Source organism: Diabrotica undecimpunctata, chromosome 2 (genome assembly GCF_040954645.1).
Source record: "Diabrotica undecimpunctata isolate CICGRU chromosome 2, icDiaUnde3, whole genome shotgun sequence".
NCBI classification, from domain to species: Eukaryota; Metazoa; Arthropoda; class Insecta; order Coleoptera; family Chrysomelidae; genus Diabrotica; species Diabrotica undecimpunctata.
The window spans coordinates 157,703,323-157,724,752 of record NC_092804.1 but is presented as its reverse complement, the minus strand read 5'-3'; the positions used below and the strand labels follow the sequence as shown (position 1 = coordinate 157,724,752).

The 21,430-nt window shown below is 33.5% G+C and overlaps 1 protein-coding gene across 1 annotated transcript in view; it reads right to left on the bottom strand.

The window, feature by feature from the left end:
- Positions 1-13,722, bottom strand: part of Gdap2 (ganglioside induced differentiation associated protein 2) — a 269,331-nt gene extending 255,609 nt beyond the window's left edge. Inside the window, exon 1 of the mRNA XM_072523847.1 lies at positions 13,512-13,722. The gene's annotated coding sequence lies outside the window, so the exon portion shown is untranslated. The remainder of the gene's footprint in view (positions 1-13,511) is intronic.
- Between the last annotated feature and the right edge of the window lie 7,708 nt (positions 13,723-21,430).

Genomic DNA, 21,430 nt, shown 5'->3' with positions numbered 1-21,430 from the left:
TTCTTGTTTTAGCTCGTCCTTGATGACCATTAAAAAATATTACAAGCGAAGACTTCACAGTAGCGGTTAGTAAGAAAAAAGTAAAAAAAAATATTTATTACCCACACTCTATTTTTTAAATACTTAATTTTTTACTATATGAATTAACTATACGATATTAATACTATCGTAGGAAGAATTAGATTTTAAAACACAATACAGAATCTTGAGTTGCCTAGAACTAAAGCAAACGTTAGTGTTTTGTTAGTTACATCTTTTTATTAAGTAAAACTATTAAAAACTATTAAAAGATACAAACTAACTTTCTTTTGTTTACAAATTAAATCAATTTTGACCACTATAATAACAATAGGCTAGGCAATAAATCACTAAAAAGCATTAAACCTACCAGTTTTCCGCAGCAAGGTGAATCGCTATGCGACTGTTGCATTCGATTCGGAAGGTATCACGAAAATTTGTGAACAAAATTCGTGGTGTTAAAATGAAAATTGCATTTTGTGAAATGCATTTCCAAAGGGTATAGAAAACGAAAAATTTACACGAATATTATAACGACGATTGTCCTTGAGCTCAGTCGCTAATTCTTAACTAGCTATGAGTTTACATCATCCACGGTACATACTAAAGCTATGAAACAATCAAAACTACCAATCTCCTACGAGTTTTATATCATGTTTATCAATCAGGGGGCGCACGCATTTTTAGAAATATTCATACTAAATTAGGAAAACCTAACGACCCGTTTCATAGATAGACTAAAATGCTAACAGCAAGACCTACATTTATATCACTTAAATTATTCAAACAAATACAGCAATCTTTTTTCCTAACGAAGCCACAACACCGACAAAAAAACTTTTCGTTCGTGACAAGCCTCAACAAAGCGTGATGCTATCAAACTTGTTTTATTATGTTATTTATGGATGTCTCTTGATTTTTTAACCGAAAATACAAATAACTTTCTATCCTGGAATAAACCTGTCAGAATAAATCACGTTTTCTTTTGTCATGAAAATTCGCCGATGAAAATTGGGAAATGTCTTTAAATTATTTAAATAATTATGTCGTTTTCTAATATCCAAGCGACTGGTACTGTTTGGGATTGAAAACAGATAACATTATTTTATAATTATATATTGTGAATACTGATTTTATCAGTTTGTTCGTTCATCAATTAGTAATTTACTACAGGACAAATACTTGATTACAAGAATATTTCAAACTCTATTTAAAAAATAATAAAATAAACTTCACACAAAGAAATATTCAAACAAATAAGAAGAAACAACCCAAAGGCAAAGGAAGCATAGCTTAAGGTGCGATGCAAGATATTGGGTTTCGAAGGATTCGAATTTATTTACTCATTTAATATAATTTTCAAACTTAATGGTATTACAAACTCATTCGTTTCATAAGTAATTCTTTCATAAATAAATCGGTAAATTGCAGCAGGTTCCGTCATCCATTCTGATGAATGGCCTGTTTATGCAAACCTAAATCGACTGTTATTCGAACATCGGCCGGTGAACTACCAAAGACACTACACAGATCCTGGTTAGATGCGAGGATACGAATCAAATAAAATAAGAGGAGTACCACATCAAATCATCAAATTGTCCAGTCTCATTTGGACGACTACTGTTGGAGGATTCTACGGAAAGATGAAGAGGACCTGTTTCTCGCATTTTTAGGGACACCAGACAAGTAACTACGTGGTAAGATACTAAAATATTAAAGATTACAAAATAATCTCAAAAGAAAACTTATTATAAATTACGTAAATTGTTTACCCCCTTTAATTAATACAATTAGAAACTAGAGCGCACGTATATATTGTTAAAATGTGTGTCTTGTTTCAGAATACTTTCGCTACACTTTAAGTTAGCCTTGTATACTCAGTACCTTTGTATAAACATTATTTGCTCTAATAATCAATATAGCCAATTTGCCCTAACCAATGAGCTCCACGAGACAAAACTAGGCTAAATACTGCTACAGAGAAACTAAAAAGGGAGATACAAAATATAAAAAGTTCAACAATTGATTCCTTTTTAAGTAATTTAACAGTTGACCAGAACACAGATTATTCGTTATGGAAGGCAAAAAAAAGAATGAAGAGACCAATTATTCATTCTCCTCCTATCAAGTTGGAGAACGGCAACTGGGCTTGAAGTAACGAACAGAGAGCAGAACGATTTGCAGATCATTTAGAAAGCACGTTCAAATCCAACGATAATAATGGTAAAGAGTTGAGATGAGAAGAACCATTCCAAACGGAAGAAAGAATAACGTTGACATCATTTAGAGAAGTACCAACAGAGATAAAAGAGAATATAAATTATAAGAAAGCTCCAGGATATGATCTCATAACAGGAGAACTATTAAAAATCTACCAAGAAAAGCCATAGTTAAGCTGACACACCTAATAAATGCATAAATGCTGCTTTTAGATTGAGATATGTTTCCAGACTCTGGAAAGTAGCCGAAGTCATTATGATTGCCAAACCAGGTAAATCTAATGAAGTGACATCCTATCGACCAATATTACTCCTTCCGGTGATGTCAAAACTATTTGAAAAACTTCTATTGAAAAGATTAAAACCAAAAATAGAAAGTAAAAATCTTATACCAAATTATCAATTTGGTTTTCAAAAAAAAAAACATTCCACTATAGAATTAAGTTCACAGAATAACGAATATAATAAAAAAAAAACAGAAGAAAAGAAAGTCTAGTCTACAATCTTCTTGGACGTAGCATATGCGTTTGATAAAGTCTGGCATGACGGTTTAAACTATAAACTAAGAACGTTTATGCTTAAACAGTATTCAGAAATCTTAGAATCATACATTGCGAATAGATATTTCAGAGTAAAACAAGAAGTAGTGTACACCGATTTAAGGGAGATCAAAGCTGGCTTGCCGCAAGGGAGTGTATTAGGTCCGGTCCTGTACCTATTGTATACGTGTGACATTCCAGAACACTATTGCCACCTTCGCGAATGATACTAGCCATATATATATATATATATATATATATATATATATATATATATATATATATATATATATATATATATATATATATATAGCTATACGATAGCCATACTAGCGACTAATAAGTTGGAACTATCAATAAATACAATACCTAGACCAGAAAATGGCGAATAAAATTAAATGAGATTAAATCTGCACACATTACATTTACAAATAAAAAAATGGAAAATTTCCCCGTTAGAACAAATGATACCAAGTTCCTTAAGCCGCGTTTACACGATGACAACTGGCGAGACAATTGTCAGAAGACAACTGACTGGCATGAAATTATTCAGACACTTCAGACCAATTGCCTTGCCAACTGCCCACACAATTGGCCCAAAATTCAGTTGTCTCCGGGAGTAGACTGAAGACAATGAGCTGCGCCCAGTGAGCCCCCCACCACTCGAAATCTCAATTGTCGCGACAATTGGCGCCGTGTGAACGGTGTAGGCCAGTAGTGCTGTCTTGTTTTTTGCCAGTTCCCTCACCGGACAATACAGATGACGAGCAGTCGGCCATCTTTTAGCTGTCTACTGCCATGGCAATAGTTGGCCCCGTATAAACATCTTCTCGTTCAACTGGACTTGCCTCCGACAATCCGCAACCACGTGATGACAATTGTCCAATGACAATTTGTCTCGCCAATTGTCATCGTGTAAACGCGGCTTTATGCAACATCAGCAAAATACTTGGGCATTACCCTAGACGCGAAGCTGCGCTGGAAAGTTTATGTCAAAAACAAAAGAGGGGAGCTTGATATTAGATATAAGAAATTGTATTATCTGATTGGAAAAAATTCAACATTATCCATTCATAATAAATTATTCATTTACAAGCAAGTACTGAGGCCAGTATAGGAATATGGGTGCCAACTCTGATGCCGTATCAAAGCTAGTAATCTACATATTATACGGAGATTTCAAAACAAAGTACTGAAGAAGATTGTTGATGCTCCTTAGTATATCCGTAACAGCAACCTCCACCAGAGCCTGGGTATGGAAACTTTGCCGAAGCAATCAAGTCGAGGCAATCCAGCTTCTTGACAACAATGAACTAAAGAGAAGACTAAAGAGAAGAGGGACACGTGTAACATTTTAGTGTAAAAAGCAGAGCATAGTGCTGTGATGTTATTGTATGTTAGTTGTAGTGCATTAGTTGATAAAATAAGATAAACCATAGGGTAAGCCCTTAGATTTAAGTATTTGCTGTTTATTAAGTTAGGTCAGAAAATAACTAATAATTGGTCATTTGTGACAACATAGTAGTATACAAACACCATACAGATGTTATACAAACAAAATAACCAATGTCTTAAGTAACCGTAAATAGACCAGTAAGGGGGGTAGTCGGTTATTTATTCATTACTCGCATTTTTGTCTAGTCGGTATTCATAATGTGAACACGAACTAATATAAATAATTAATGTCATCGATACGCTATTCTGTTGTAATTAAGTAACCAATAAATAGATACATCACAATTCCAACAAGTTAAGATGTATTTACTTAAGAAGTATCGCCAATCCAGTTAGAGATTAATATGGTAGCGATACGAGAGATGACAACGTCACAAGAAAATATCTTCTACCTAGATTATTTTATAATATATCATATCTTATCATTTATATATTGGGTATTTTTTAAATTCTTGGTTAGCGTATCTGTATGACTTTTTTGAGCTAGTATTATTGACCGCTTTTCTCTCTTAAATTAAGGAGTATGAATTTTTTTCTTTAATAATAATTTGGCTATATCGTTTTGTAAATAATTAGGTTACATATCTTTCACCCTTTTCCCCCTTTCATTTTATATTTATTTTTTTCCAAATGTTTATCTATTACTTGTAAATAAATATTTTTTTCTAAAAAAGTTTCCTTGCATTTCATTATTTTGAGCAAATCCTTCAGGAATTGTCAGATTGCGATCGCTAGACCGCACATTATAATAGAGCTATGTGCACAGGTAGACCGCATCTTCGGAGTAGACCGCATACTATAGTGGCACCCTTTTCCAGTAACCAAATTTAACTTGAATTTTGAGCAGCAAAGAACAGCCTCTGCTAATTTCCACAGCTTCGACATGTCTAATTCTAAACGAGACATTGATAAGGTTGGTCAGTTTGACAAAATTTTAGTTGTTTTAAGATTAAGTGATATGATACGCAGAAATTCTATGTAGAATTGTATAAGGAGAATATTCTACATTATAACAGGTGTTTTTTTAGAGGTATAGAACTTTGAATTAGAATAAAACAAAGACGAGTTTTTAAATTGACACGAAATTTACTTTATTCAAAAGATAATCTTTTGGCATTATAATTTAAATATGATTTCTGGCATATGACCGTCGTAGCTGGCTCTGACGTAGTCTAATCTGGAGTTCCAATTTTCGATCACTTTTACCAATATTTGTCGCCGTATATTGGCAATAACGCGGCGAATGTTGTTCTCCAAGTGGTCAATTGTTTTGTGCTTATCGGTGTAGACTAGCACCTTCACATATCCCCACATAAAATAGACAATTCACGGTCCGAAACGTCAAACTATGCGGTTACCAAACGTTTCCTTTAATAAATCAAGTGTCAAAACGAGCTGTGTGACATGTTGCGCCGTCTTCTTAAAACCACAGCTCATACACATCGTAGTTGTTCAAATGAGGAATAAAAAATTTAGTAATCATGGTTCTATATTGGTCACCATTGACTGTAACGTTCTGACCAGCACTGTTTTTGAAGAAGTACGGACCAATGATTCCACCAGCCCACAAAGCACACCAAAGAGTCAGTTTTTCTGGATGTAATAGAGTCTTGACCTACTTAATATCATATAAGTATAGGTGCACGACGGTCAAAAATTCGTTCTGGTCTGGACAGGGCTCCGCAGAACCAGCCTTCTTGGCATTAGAGACCTTCTGGTTGATTTAGTTTTCAGAAACTCTGCTTTTTATTGGACCTAACCGCTATCCTTTTATTTCAGGATGTTTCTAAGTTCTCTAGCGAGACTTAATCTAATTTATATTTAAATTGTATTTATTTCAGCTTTTTCGACTTAAATCGTATTTTCGACTTAGTACGATTTCATATTTTTCTTCTATTTTCAGGGTATTTTCGACTTAGAAGAAATTTTGGTAAGATATTTATTTCTGATTTAATAAGAGTTCTTAAACGAACTTTGAATAGTTTCTTATTTGATTTATTCGATATTTTCAGGGAATTTTAACTTGGCATAATTTTGTAAATTATTGTTATTTTAATTTCTCTTTCAGATTTTTTCTAACTTCATAAACGAACTTAAAATAATTTTTTATATTTATTTATTTGGTATTTTTCGACGAATTTAGAGTTAGGATAATTTTGTAAAATTATTTCTCTTTCAGATTCTCTAAGTTCCTGAACGGAACTTAGAAGAATTTTATAATATTTTTATATTTCTTTCAGCGACTTTCAGGATAATTTCTGACAAATTTTTGAAAAACTTTTCCTTTAGAGACTTCGAAATATTTTCGGATACAAAATAACTTTCTACATATGGTTATAGAAAATATAGAATATTTTTCTACATTTTAGGTCTCATCGACATAGGAAATTTTGGATAGTCGAAAATTTCCAATAATTTGCTTTGTGTTGATATTTCGTTACATGTGTTTGTTGATTCGTCCAGAAGTCACCCTGACGAATACTTTTATCACATTTTGGACGAAATACCTTTCTCTTACATATTCTTAGTTCTAAGACTAATTGACACTTTATTTGCAGATTCTTAGTTTTACTAAACATTTATTTAAAAAGGTATTTTCCCTCTAGCTTGTGAGGATACACGACCTATATGTCACGGACCGTGACCCTTACCTGCTCAGGTCCATTTCAGCAATGGATAGTGCAACTGGATCACCTTCCCCCAGTCCCGAGGGTTCAGGCCAGCGACAGTCTCAACATACACTTGAGGATAATCTTCACTCCAAATACTTCAGTTTTGTTTGTTGACATAGCCATTCAACCCAAAGTGAGCTTCATCGCTAAACAAAATTCGCTTATGAAAATCAAGATCAACGGCAATCTTGTTTTGGACCCATTCACAGAATCTACGCCTTGCTAGGTGATCGTCTAGCTTTAATTCTTGCACGAGTTGGATTTTGTAAGCATGGTAAGCATGCAAACCAAGATCTTCTCGTAAAATCTTCCATAAAGTGGATGGATCCAACTGCTGTGTACGATGGCGGATAGACTGATTCGGGTCTTCCTCTATGCTACACTCTACATTAGCACTTTCTGTATTAACTTCATTAACTTCTTCTGTACGCACTGTACTACGTCTCCGTGGATGCGTATTATCATTTAGAGTAAATGTGGTGCGAAAACGTTCTATGATTAATCGTATTAATTACTCTGATGGACAAAATAAATTTGCACAATTTGGAAGCGTTGTTCAGGCGTCAGTCTACTCATGCTGAAATGCCAAACCAAACTAAACATAAATCACTTGATAGTTGTCAAAATGGCCGCCAGTTAAAAAAGTATTGCCAACATAAATTTCTATACTTTAAAAAAAAACACCCTTTACTTGACATGATATTAAGAGAGAATTATAAAATATTTTATTAAGTTTCTATAAATATTTATATTGTAATTCGACTCAAACTCTCTGTATTTATTTTAATCATCATGTGAAAGATCCGAAGACAATAGAATTAAGTTTCTACATATTGTTATTGACAAACATAGGCGCGTTCTTGGATAAGATGATTGATTCACGATATGTTTCTAAAGTACAGATAAAATAAATGTAATTGGAGATTTTCAACACAATATCTTTATTTCAAGCACACTTATAAAATATTTCTATATAATGTACATAAAAATATAGAATTGTTTTATAAATATGCTTGAAATAAAAATATTGTAATACAAATCTGTATAGTACCCGTATACTTTAAAAATGTAGTACTCGTATATCTTCTTAGGTGAACAAGTTTAACACTTTCAAATTGAAATGAAAAAATCTGTCTTCCCCTAAGTTAATAATAGGGTTTAATATAGATAAGAATGCAGTAAAAACATTATAATACTTAGGAACTTATCTTCTTTCGCTACTGTATGTTTGTTTTTTTTTTAGTTTTACAGTTTTTAGAGAAAACTCCTCTAATTTATTGAATCGATAGAGTTAGAAAACATTGCGAGTAAAAAATGGGTACTAGTAAATAGTTTTCTTTAATAATTTATTGCGATTTTTTTTTTTCGTTTTTTCGAAATTTATTTATTATTTAGGTAAATACCATATTCGTTTAAAACAGTGTTATTGGACATTTATTGTAAAATAACTGTACTTTAACCATTTCGCCAGACTATATTAATAAAACATTGGATGTAAATACAAACAGTCCCTGTTAATGTGTTATTCTGACCTAGTAAGTCTCAAATTCAGGGATTTTTAATTAAACTCTTTAATTGGGATACCTCAAACGTCACCCTTATTCGACTTTGTCATACAGTAGTGGATACACCAAATTTACGACTCTCCCTTTTAACTTTAATATACAAAAAAGTTAAAACTTAGCAAACACAAAATTACTGAATAATTGACCGTAGTTAAAATTGAACTAATATGTTAGAAGTGTTTTTCCCTTTGGTTCATTCGGTATATTTTACGGGATAATAAAAATCCGAAATTTTGTATAATAATAACCAATCGATTGAAAACAAAATTTTAAACTATAATAGCCAAGAAAACGGATTAGTTTTAGCTCCAACTACTAAATGGCCATTTAAAGTGCAAAAAGTCTTGATTAAAAAATATATAAAACATAGAAGATGTTCGTTTGTAATACTCCATGTAATGTTTTATATTGCTTTTTAAATATGTGTTCTTATTGTATGCCATACGATAAATAAAAATAAATAAATAATACGATACTGGAACTATTTTTTCGGAGCGTGTGACCGATCAACCCCACTTTCTGGACTTAATTTCATTTTCTACCCTCTTTTGTTCGGTCAGGTGTAGCAGATCTTCGTTTCTGATGGTGTTAGGCCAGAATATACGAACAATTCTTCGTAGACATTTGTTAACAAAGACCTGCAGTTTGTCTGTGAGGGTGTTTGTCACTTTCCAGGTTTCACATCCGTAGAGTAGAACAGACATGACATTTGATCGGAATATTCAGATCTTTGTCCTTGTAGTATACTCGCCAGATCTCCAAACAGGGTTGAGCGTGCTGAAAGCTTGTTGGGCTTTTCGTATCCTCATACAAATATCGTCTTCTGTACCTCCGTTTTCTGTTATGGCACTTCCAAGACAAGTAAAGTTTTCCACATTTTCAATCTGCATATTGTCGATAGTAAATAGCATGTTGTTTCTTGCATTTCGGTCGTTATATACAGGTAGTAACTTTATCGGAGTTGTCACTTACAAAGGTTTTACTATATTATAACAATGATAGGCAGTTAAGGGCTTTTTCATTAGATGGCGAGAAGATAGAATGCTGGGAACCAGTTTTGTAATGAGTGATCGAATGCAAGGTTCCTGAGTTTGAGTTCAAGCCCATATCTTTAAAGGTTCTGCTGGTTAGGACTAATAGATAAGAAAATTATGCTAAATAAACGTGTATCCTTTATCAGCAAATATAGATCAGGATACAAAACAGGAATTTTATGGTAAGATTGAATTTACATATAATTCGATCGCGATTTACAACAAAACATGAATCGACAGAAAATTGATCCAACACTGGTAAAAAGCAAGCATGCAAGACTTGTACGGGATGTTAACTGAATCGGGGGCGTAGTGGTAAGAGCGTGAACTCACTCAACGTATTAAACTCAGGATTCTGGAGTTGGAACCCGACGATATTAGAATTTTTATTACCAAAATATCTCTTTTTTGGCTATAGTCCCGCAAAAAAATACCAGATGTTAGAAGTTACAGAGGGTCAGATGCTGATTCTGATCACATTGTAGTAATTACGAAACTATAAAATGTATCCCAAATGTCATATAAAAACTGATAAAGGTAAACTCAAGAATAAATGGTTGCTGAGAATTTTCAGACCGATATGACAAGTTACTTCAGATTGAAAATCTAGATAATATCCAATTGGAATGGAAAATTAAATCCAGACTTGACTAGGTTCAAAGGGCAGATAAATTGGTTTTAAAAAAGTCTAGGTTATAGAAATAAGGCAAGATACAAAGATTTGAAAAAACCCAAGCGAAGAAAATAAAAACGAATATTCAACATCCAAGAATACAGAAATAATAGAGTATTAGATATAGACATATTAGATATTAGAGACAGTCAGATAGACATCGAAGGCAATCAGGAGAGATTTAAGGAAATTTAAAACCGATAATAAGTTCTATAAAGAAAACTAACGAATGCGAAATACGAAATTCATAAATTAAAAAACAAGCAAAATGAAATAATATCTCGAAGAGACGAGTTAATACAGGTCTTCGAAGAGTTTTACGAGAAATTATATGGAAGTAGACGAGAAGAATAAAAAATGAATACAAATAGCCATTTTAAAGAAGATTAATAATCAATGTCCCGAAGTAATGCCAGAGATAAAGGTAGATGAGATTCGACAAGCATTAAGAAAAATGAAAAATAAACAAAGCCCCAGGAGAGGATGGAATTGTAATAGAATCTGTCGTAAATGGAGGAGATATGCTATTAAATAAATTAAGGAAACTGTTTAATCTATGCTTGCAGCAAAGAGAGGTGCCCAAAGAATGGAACAATGCTATATTTGTAGAAAATTATAGACCTATAAAAATTAGATTTCTACCAACCGAAAGAGCAAGAGCCTAACCAAGACTATGGCTTCGAAATTGAGTGTGGCACAGAGACGAACGAAACCGTGTGCGAAGAAGGACGAGTATTGCTAATGTTGTGGAACACATAGCGGAACTAAAATGGAACTGGGCAGGTCATGTATCGAGAATGCACGACTTACGATGGACGACAAAATTACAAATTGGAGGCCAAAAGCAGACAAACGTAGGAAAGGAAGACCACCTAAACGTTGGGCTGACGACATCAGGCATATCACGAATAATTGGAAACAAAGAGCACAAAATCGTAAAGAATGGAGGAGTTTAAGGGAGGCCTATGTCCATCTTGAAGCAGTAAGCAGTCCAGCAGTAAGTATGAAGAGAGGCAATAACTTCCACTGCATAAAAAAGAGGGATAACATAGTGGAAGAATTACGAGGGCATTACTTTCTTAAAAACATCACCTATAAGATACTCGTCAAAATTATACAATAGAAGTGTGACAGCCTCATTTAAAGTTAATAAAGGATTAAGAAAGGAGGATCTATTGTCAATAATAATTTTAATTGCTTGTTAGGCACTTGCTGTTGCCGAGGATGTAGTACTAAATGCAAGAACCAAAAGGGAATTGCTGGGAATATTTAAACTATTCGATGAAAAAGCCAATCAATGTAGAAAGATTATTATTTTTTTTTTCCCGGTTTTTTATAGCGTTCTCCGTATTCCGGTTCCCAGTTTCCAGCTACGTCGGTCATTCCATTCGCCAGGGTGAAGGTTTCTTTCCGACATTGCCTTCTGAATGCCGCCCAGCCAGGATTGTTTTGGCCTTCCTCTCTTCCTTCTTTCCCTTGGCGTCCATTTTAAAATTTGGTTTGGCAGCCTGTCGTCGTCCATTCTTTTCACATGACCATACCTGTATGACGCTAGGTGAATTGAGTAGTCTAGCTGGTATGTTGCCGGTCCCAAGCCCGGATAAAGGAGGATGGGGAAGGAGTAACAACCTCGTGAAAAAACCAGGGTTCATCTGGCCCGGATGATAGTACCCTGTAAGGGCTCCTGCCTAGGGTTACAGGCGAAGGTCAACGGTGGACCGAGCAAACGAGATTGACTCGGAGTGCACGAGTGATCCAATGGTCCCGAAAGCGGAAGAACCGAGTTAAGGGAAGACTAGTCTCTACAGTCCTGAAAGACAACTAGTCTAGAGGAAGAAAGCCTTGATTAAAAATTACCCGGTCCTCCTGGAGGGGGTTAAGTCATGGGGCCAGCACCCCATACTTGTAGAAATCCTATAAATGCTAATAATCCTAGTAATATGCCTCGGAAAACGGACGGACTCAAACGAAGACGAAACTCGCTACGGATAAGGAAAATGATTTGGGCAACATTTAACGTCCAAGGATTAAGAAATAAAACGGAAGATATAATGAAAAACCTTGAAGAAATGAAGGTTGATGTAGCAGTGCTCACAGAAACCAAAAAGAAAGGAAACGGGATTGATCAACAGAAAGATTATTAACAATCAGAAAACATTGCATCTAGAAATTGTATAGGTATCAATCAAGTGTACCCAACTAAACGATGAACAGTATTGTTGGAACGAATAAATGGGAAGAAAATAAAGAAATTTATAAGCAGCTTGAGGAAAGAAGATTTGTTGCAAATCACAAAAACACACTCCTTTGTTGCATCGGCCCCTGGGTCAATAACAAGAAACGAGAAAATATGTTAAATATCTACAAGCGAAATGTGTTAATCTTTAGGAGAAGTAGATTGAAAAAAGATTGATGAATGGTCACTTGGTGAATCAGAATGGCAAATGCAAATGATTAGTTGTTGAGAGGCTAGGAGAAAAAGGGGCAAGAACTAGCACGAAGAAAGTGGCTAAAAGCATGTAAGGAATATTTACAAGTAAAGATCATAGATATGAAGAACGACGTCCATGGACAGAAGAAAATGGAAAAAAGCTGTAGGAAATTTTAACCATGAACCTTTTAGGCCTGTTGTGCTACATTTAAGTAATTAGATACAACTTTGCTTGTGCTGTTTTCTATTGACTATTGCTTTAATTCTATCTCTAATTAAAAAATATACCAACGCCAGGAAAATTTTGTTTTTTCAGTTCAAATCAAAAAGAGTAAAATTAAACGAACAGTTAAAACATAATGCTTACTGTACTTAATTTGTTAATTTAACCTTCAAGTGTGGCTTATTCCCATTTAAATAGCAATTACTTTAAAATGCCACAAGAAAATAGCTTCAGAACAATATTAATTTGTTAATTCTGAAATTCTCCACCATAAATAAAATTCTTCATATTAATATTTTTTAAAAGAAATGTTTTAAAACAGGTTCTTTTATGTTAATATTGACTATTCTGTATAAACAGAACAAGGAAAAATCTTATAGTTTGACTTGCCTACTAAAGAATCATAATTGAATCATTTAGAACAGGAAATAAGAATAATGTTGTAAGGTTTATCACAAAATAAGTCATCATACTAATAAAAGCAATAAGAGTTTATGAGTGATATTTTATTAAAGTAAAAAAGAATTGTGTTTTCTATTCAAAACGGCAAACAAAAGACCAGCACAGCTTGATCCTCATCATTTCTCATCTGCAAGGGCAAGGTCAGGTTGATACACTGTTCTCTGCTAAGGAAATTCAGGGCGAATTCCACCACATGAACTAAAAACAATATTCTACTCACCCAAAGGTGATTCTTTTATTGCAGACTTCTTCAGTTTATCATACAGTTCATGTCAAAAATACTGTCACAATATAAAGTTTGAACTTGTACACACCACACACACCTACAACACCGAACTGTCAAATTCGTTTTTGTTTGCGCAATCGACTTCCACACGATTCCTCACAGAAACAGAAAACATGTGCGGCTTCGGATTCTGACAAGTCGACGAATTCGAAGCGAACCGCGGATCAACAGCGCAGGAAGTGTTTTGTTAGATTGCTGCGGCGGTGTTGCCAAGACTTTAAAGAAAAACAGCAGGAGCAGGAGTTAGTTTTCCCAAATAAATTTACACGCGTTGGGAAATTTAAAAATGTGAAGTCTATACGTAAAACAACAATATACAATATAAATGAAATTATGTAATATTTGAAATTATGAAATATATAATACTATTAGAAACAACTTGTTTATGCTGAGCATTATGTTGTATTGTATTAAAAACAGAAATAACAAATATAAGTATAAAAAATCGGTACTGTTGATTAGAAAGCAACTAAATATTTGGATACCTAATCTTCGATATGGGCGGTCAAAGTAAATCAAACACCTACGGGAAAAATTAATATTAATATCAATTTTTATCTTTAGAAATTAAGCTTGAAGAGTCTAAAGCTATTATAATTATCAGTTAGTTTGTGTGTTATATAGTTAATTTAAACTACTGATTATTTGCTTTACAATTTGTGAAATATATGAGTTTCTTTTAAAAACTTTTTAAATAAATTTTCAACAATTTAACAAGTGTTAATTTGTTATAATTAACTTCCAATCATATATTCTTACAAACGCAAACGACCAATTCTAGCTTGGCACGATGTGTATTTTGTTTTTTTTTTCCACCGTTTTATAAATGGTTCGTATTCTTTTAATTTTGTTTTTTAGCTTCTTCTTTAATTTTTTCTGATTTTATGGTTTTAAAAAGTTTAAATCAAGCGTAAAATCTATTCTTAGTGTTGATGTTCCTTCTGACCACAGTGTGTTGTTGGCAGAATGAAAATTAAATCTTAAACGGAAAATAACAGCGATCTTCTAACAAACTTTATATGGTTTATACTAGATACAACAGTCAGGTGATTGCAAACAATCTAGAAAGCACTTTTAAGAATAACGAACAACAAGAATCCATCGAGGGTCATTGGAACCAAATCAAAACGATTATAATTAATTGAACTCCAAACTTCTTATTCTTCTTCTTCCTACTTTATAAATAGGTAAAATGACTGTTTTACTTCGGTTTTTAGCCTCAATTGACGTTGTCTGGCCATCTTTTCCTCGGTCGTCCCAATGATCTTCCATTTGGTGATTTGTCTCTTGCTATTCGTGCTATTCTATTTTCTGTCATTCTTTCGATATGTTGATTCCATTCCACTTTTCTTCTTTTGGTCCACGCGTTTATTTCCTCTATACCACATTTGGCTCGTATTTCCTCACTTCTTACTCTGTCTCTTAGAGTTTGGTTTGTTATTTTTCGTAAGACTTTCATTTCTGTTGACTCCAGTAGTCTTTGTGTTTTCGCCGTACCTGCTCTTGTTTCCGCTGTGTACGTCATTATCGGTCTTATTGTTGATTTATATATCCTGGTTTTCGTTTCCGTTGTGAGGTATTTGTTTCTCCAGATTGTGTTGTTGAGACATCCTGCTGCTCTGTTTGCCATGTTCACTTGTTTTTGTACTTCTTCCACTTTTCCGTAGCTTGACAGTTTTATTCACAAGTATTCAGTTTCCATCACTTGTTCTATTATTTTGTTATTTACGACTAGTTTACATCTTCTCGGTTCCGCTGATATCACTATCGCTTTAGTTTTCTCTGTTGAGATCCCCATGTTGTATATGAGCGCCGTATCTTCGAATTCCTTAATTAATCTTTGTAGGTCATCTTCATTTTCGGCTGTTATTATGGCGTCGTCGGCGTAGCATATTATCCTTATTTCCTTTTTTCCCGTTCTATATCCTCTTCTTTTTTTAACTTTCTTTATGATTTCATCCATTATCAGATTAAATATTAATGGGCTCAGCGAATTTGATAGGTTGCGATAGTTTTCCTTTACATCTTACCATAGCTATGTTATCTTTATATATATATATATATATATATATATATATATATATATATATATATATATATATATATATATATATATTTTCAATGGTTTTTACTAAATCCAGTGATATGCCAGAAATCCGCTGCATTGCCCACTAGGTGGATCGAGTAGCTCGATGATGTTGCCGGTCCCGAGCCCGGATAAAGGAGGAGGGTTGTAGGGTTAGGTTAGCAGCCTGCCATATATATAAAAATGAAAAAAAGCTCAAAGGACCGGTGACGGGCCTCAGACTAGGAAAGAAAATATGCTAACGGCAAAGGCGAGAAAAAAGGACAACTCAAACTTAAAACATAATAATCGAAAAAAAGCCACAATGTATGAACCATGAGATTTTATATCTAATCTTTTTAATCTAAAAGCAGCATATTTAAGAATTAAAAGAATTAAAAAATATATAAACGAATTAATAAGGAGATTAAACAAAATACTAAACTTGTGTGGACACCTGCAGAGAATTCCTGAAAATAGATGGCCAAAAAAGATAGACAAATGACATTCATAACATATACATATACATTACAAAAATAAAAGAAGTAACGGGTTACTAGAAAAAACAAATACAAATCACATCGTTGATAGAGACGGCAAACTGGTTATCACTGATTTGAATAAAATAGACAGATGAAAATAATATATTGAGAAAATATTTAATAATGAGAGGAACGATCTTGAAATTGAAGAAGAAGTGACAGTACTTGACATAACTATGGACGAAAATGAACAAGCAATAAGATTAGCAAAGACCACAAAAGCGACGAGGCCGGGTGAAATATCGAGTGAAATAATAAAGCTCTTCGAAAGTTCACTCAAGAATGTACCAAAAAATAGAAGAACAACTTAGTGACATGCAGTTTGGGTTCCACAATAATCTTGGAACCAGAGAAGCACTATTTAGTATTAAGATTATGGTACAGAGGTGCAGAGTTGTCGGCCATCAAGTTGATATGTGTTTTATTGACTTTCAGAAGGCATTTGATCGAAAAAACATACTAAACTGAGAACCATTCTTCAGCAGGTAGGTATTAATACCTACAAATACGAAGATGAGTAAGCCAAGGCTGCATTTTATACCCGCTAATATTTAACATTTATTCGGAGTTCGTTGTCAATAAAGCAAAAAGCATTAGATAGTGTTGAATGTGGTATCAAAAGTAATGGTATCAAAATTGATAATTGGTGGGTCGCGGATGTCACGGTTTTAATGGCAAATAGTTACGAAGAACTTCAAGATCTAATTAAAAGGATTGCCACAACGTGTGATGAATATAAACTGAAGCTAAATACCACAAAGTCAGAGCTGCATATTTTAAGAGAAATAAAATCTTATGTGAAAACAATATTAATTTCAGACTGACAATTAGATTAGTAAGATGTTATGTGTTCTCTATTCTTTTATATGGTGTCAAAGGCTGGACTTTAACGGATACACTTCTAAGAAAACTTAAAGTTTTTGAAATCTGGGTTATCAAAGAATTCTGATAATAAGTTGGGTTCTAAAAAATCGTTTCAAGAAGTCACGAGTTTGTTCAAAGGAAGAAATTTGCAACTTAGAGCAAGAATCAGTTCATTCTATATGTTGCGGAAACTCATTTAATTAGTTAATATTCAAATTTTTGGTTTCAGGTGGGCATATTGTAATTACACAAATTTCAAACAAAGTTCGGTTCGTAACGAGGTTGTTTTGAAGTGATTTGAAGTGGTAAGAACAGTTAAAAATCGCAAACTAGAATATTTTGGCCATGTCATGCCATCATCCAGAGAGATATCATACACTTCACTTAATAATAAAAGGCAAGATAGACCGAAGAAGAGGGCCAAGCCGAAGAAAAACGTCATGGCTAAGAAACCTGAGGGAATAGCTTAACAGATCCTCTGCATCCCCTTTTCGAGCTGCCATCAACAGAATTAGTATAGCCAATTTGATAGCCATTACACGATAATCGGTCAAGGCACAGGAAGAGTAAGTAGAATCTATTAAGATTAAGTCCACTTATTTATCTGATTTATTTTCTAGTACTTGAGCTATTGTTAACGGACTTCGGTTTAATCGTTGCATTCATTTTCCTCTGATGCGTGTATTTTTCGTGTGTGATTTTTCTCTAAAAGTCAACAAGTATATATTAAGATATGTGTACGTTATTGATACACGTACTTAGTGAATCTTTGAATATTGTTTCATTTTCAAACAAATCTAAAAACTGTTCATATGTAAGGATTTGAGTTTCATCTTTAAATAGTTTTTATGCAGAAATCATTACTGATGCAAAGGCAGTCTTTTTGGATAATATTGTGTAATTTGCTGTTTTTGTTTTTTGATTCAAGGTTTGCTAAATTTTCTTTAGTCAAAGTAGAAGAGGGGAGTTCTAATGTTAATGTATGTTCGTTTGGTAGTAGTCTTACTTGCTTTAGCGGTGTGCATGCCAACGAGAGAGTACGAGACTATCATTATATGAAGTTTTATTAGACAATTAATACGTTTTTATCGTTAATATAATGCGTGTGCATTGGTTTGGCTGTGGGTGAAGAAAAGTTTTTTATTTCTGTGGATTGGTCCATTGTGGCTTATTCAATATTATTTTGTGGTGTTATTGATATTGTGAATTGCTTAAAATATTATATTTATCATTGCATTGTTACTTTTCGATCATTACTAGCGTTCTATTTATTTGTAGTGTAATTTGAGCAGGATTTTATTTTTATTCAGAAGAAAAATATTGTAAGGAGTAATACTGTAAACAAAAATATAAACAAAATTCTTTAACCTTTTAATAATTAACATACATTTCCTAACAGAAGAACATGACATAGAAATAAAAGAAGAGTTAGTTCTACGAACAGCTAGAAGTATACAACAGCTCACGGTGAAATGATATCAAGATCAAACTAAGGGATATGAATGTGCAAATAAGCAAAGACAAACTTCTCTTTAGAACCATTGAAAAACACTCACTTCATCAGAACACCAACAAAAATAGAGGCTTTACCAGTAGAAAAAACATGATTATTAGCTCGACTTTTTTTCCACACCGTGATATACACAAAGCGACATGAATTATGGCTGATGGGACACATAAATCAATACAGATTGCCGCTTATACCAATGTCATCATCACTATGTCTTGCGAAACAGAAGAGACGGCCTGAATATACCTATTCACAATAAAAAACAGTGGCAAAAAAGACCGGACAGTTGAATTAAATAACGATAATAAAACAGTAGAAAAGTTTACATACATGGGGGTTGCATTAAGCACGGATAGAACAGAAGAACCAGAGGTTTAAAGAAGAATAGTAAAGGGAAACAAAGCTAATTTTTTAATCACCTATTTGTTGCGCTCCAAAAATATATACTGGCGATCAGAAATCAGGGTCTACAAAACTATTATCAGACCACTAGTATGATGGTAAGGACGCGAAACATGGGTAATGACAGAAAATGGATAAAGAAAGCTGGAAGTCTTTGAAATGAGAGTCTTAAGAAAGATATCTGGATCTATTAACGAAAAGGGAGTAGGGAGATGCAGGTACAACCATGAACTCTACCAACTGTTCAAAGAGGCACCGATCTCAAAATTCGCTTCAGAGACTTTGAAGGGCTGGTAATATACTGAGAATGGACGCCAAAAAGTTTTCAAAAAGAGCCCAGATAAAATGCATAGCGTAACACGGAAAAGGTGGGAGAATTAAGTGAAAATAGAAGCTCAAAATATGCTAGATGTGAGAACTTAGTTTGGAGGAGGTCAAGTCTAGATTTGGGAAGTAGTGCCAGAAAGGACTTCATTGTTTGCTTTAATCTTTCAATTGCACTTTTGTAAGAACTCTGCACATTCCTTGATTGATAAATACATGTATATACGATTTTTTGTAATCCTGGGAGGAGAATAATGTAAATTGGGTTGAGTATGGTGCCTATAATTTCCATATATTTTTCTAGTTTTGTTTTATTTATATAATTTATTAGCAGAGTTTGGTATTTGATTGGAAATGACGGTACCTTTTCAATTATTTAAAACTTGAATTAAATTTTTGATTGTTAACCATTTTTAATTTCTTTTAAAATTATTTTGTTCTAGTATTGGCATGATCGTTAAAAATATATTTATATTTTATTTTATTGTATTTATTGAATATCCATATGTCAAATAATTTGGAAAAAATCCTATAATGTATTAACTGCTTTAAATTTAATTAGAAGTTTTGCGAATCTGCAATATACTATCAAAAATTGGTAAGAAAAGAATTCCTACTATTCTAAGCCAATAAACTATTGGTATTGCTTCTTTTTCCTTTTACTTGGAGCTTGCCTTTCATATAGTTAGTCTTTTAAACGCATATTTGCGTTCTATTTTATTATTAAAGGACTTATTAAGATTTTAGAAGTTTCATAATATTATACACTACTTGTGCATCGTCAAACAAATCTCTTCCTTTTCTTTCTCCTCTTTATAAGCAATTCTGCTTGTTCATTGGCGGATTAATACCTCTATGGAAGGTTGTCACTCCATCTTTTGCGCGGTCGCCCGATACTTCTTTTGCCGATTGGTGACTTATCTCTTGCTATTTTGACTAGACGAGTCTCCTCCATTCTGCTTATGTGGTTATTCTATTCTTTTTTCCATTTTGTGTCCATTCATTTATATACTGTACGTTACATTTTTTTCTAATGTCTTTACTTCTCTTTCGATCTCTCACCGTATTTCCTGTAATTCTTCTCAGTACTCTCATCTCTGCCGTTTTCATTAGCCTTTGCGTTGCAGCTGTGTTAGGTCTTTATTCTGAGGATTATGTAATTATTGGTCTTACATTGGCTTTATAAATTCTTGACTTAATGCTCTCAGTGTTACTGTGTTAATGTGTTTATGTGTCTGTTTCGCCACTTAGTGTTATTAAGGCATCCTGCCAGTCTACTTTCTTTTTGTACTTGATCTTCGACTTCTTTGTCCAGGTCTCCATAGCTAGACAGTGTAATTAATTCCCAGGTATTTTACATCTGGTTGGCTCTTTGCTGACTACTATTGTTTTAGTTTTCTGAGATGAGATTGTCATATTAAATTCTTTTGCTCTTATGTTAAATCTGTGGACCAGTCTTTGCAGACTATCTTCATCTTAAGCCATACAGCTCATAGAAACACGATTATGCCTCGGAACAGGAAAATAAATCTCAAAATAATTATTTTTTTTTATTTTTAAATATTTTTAATGAACAAATAATCTAAATCTCTTACATACTTTGATATATTTTATAATTGCTGATAATTTTTCTTGTCATACTTAAACTAAGAATTCTATATCCTGACAATATCTGCCATATCTGCCAATATCTTCTCTCTTCGCATGTAGGTATGTACAAAAGTTCTTCTTGTTGTTGCCTTAAATGAGTCACGACTTTTTCTGGAACTTAATCATGAGCCCTTTGTATCTACGCCCGTTAATTAAACTCCACATAAACCATAAACAACCTTATGTGGAAAGGATTTCTCCTGACTACGCAGGTCAGCTCATTAAAAGATTATCAGCATCATCATCAATCAGCCCTGAGTTGTCCATTGTTGAACATAGGCCTCCTCTAGACTTTTCATTCTTGTCGTCATTCAACTGTCGTCTTTCATTCTTGCAACATGTCCTGCCCATCTCCATTTTTGCCTTGTAATATGTTCGATAATGTCTTCCACTCCGGTTCGTCTACGAACTTCCTCGTTTCTTATTCTATTTCTTAAGCTTATTCCAAGGATTGATCTCTCCATATTTCATTGTGTCCTTCTCAATTTTTCGGCTG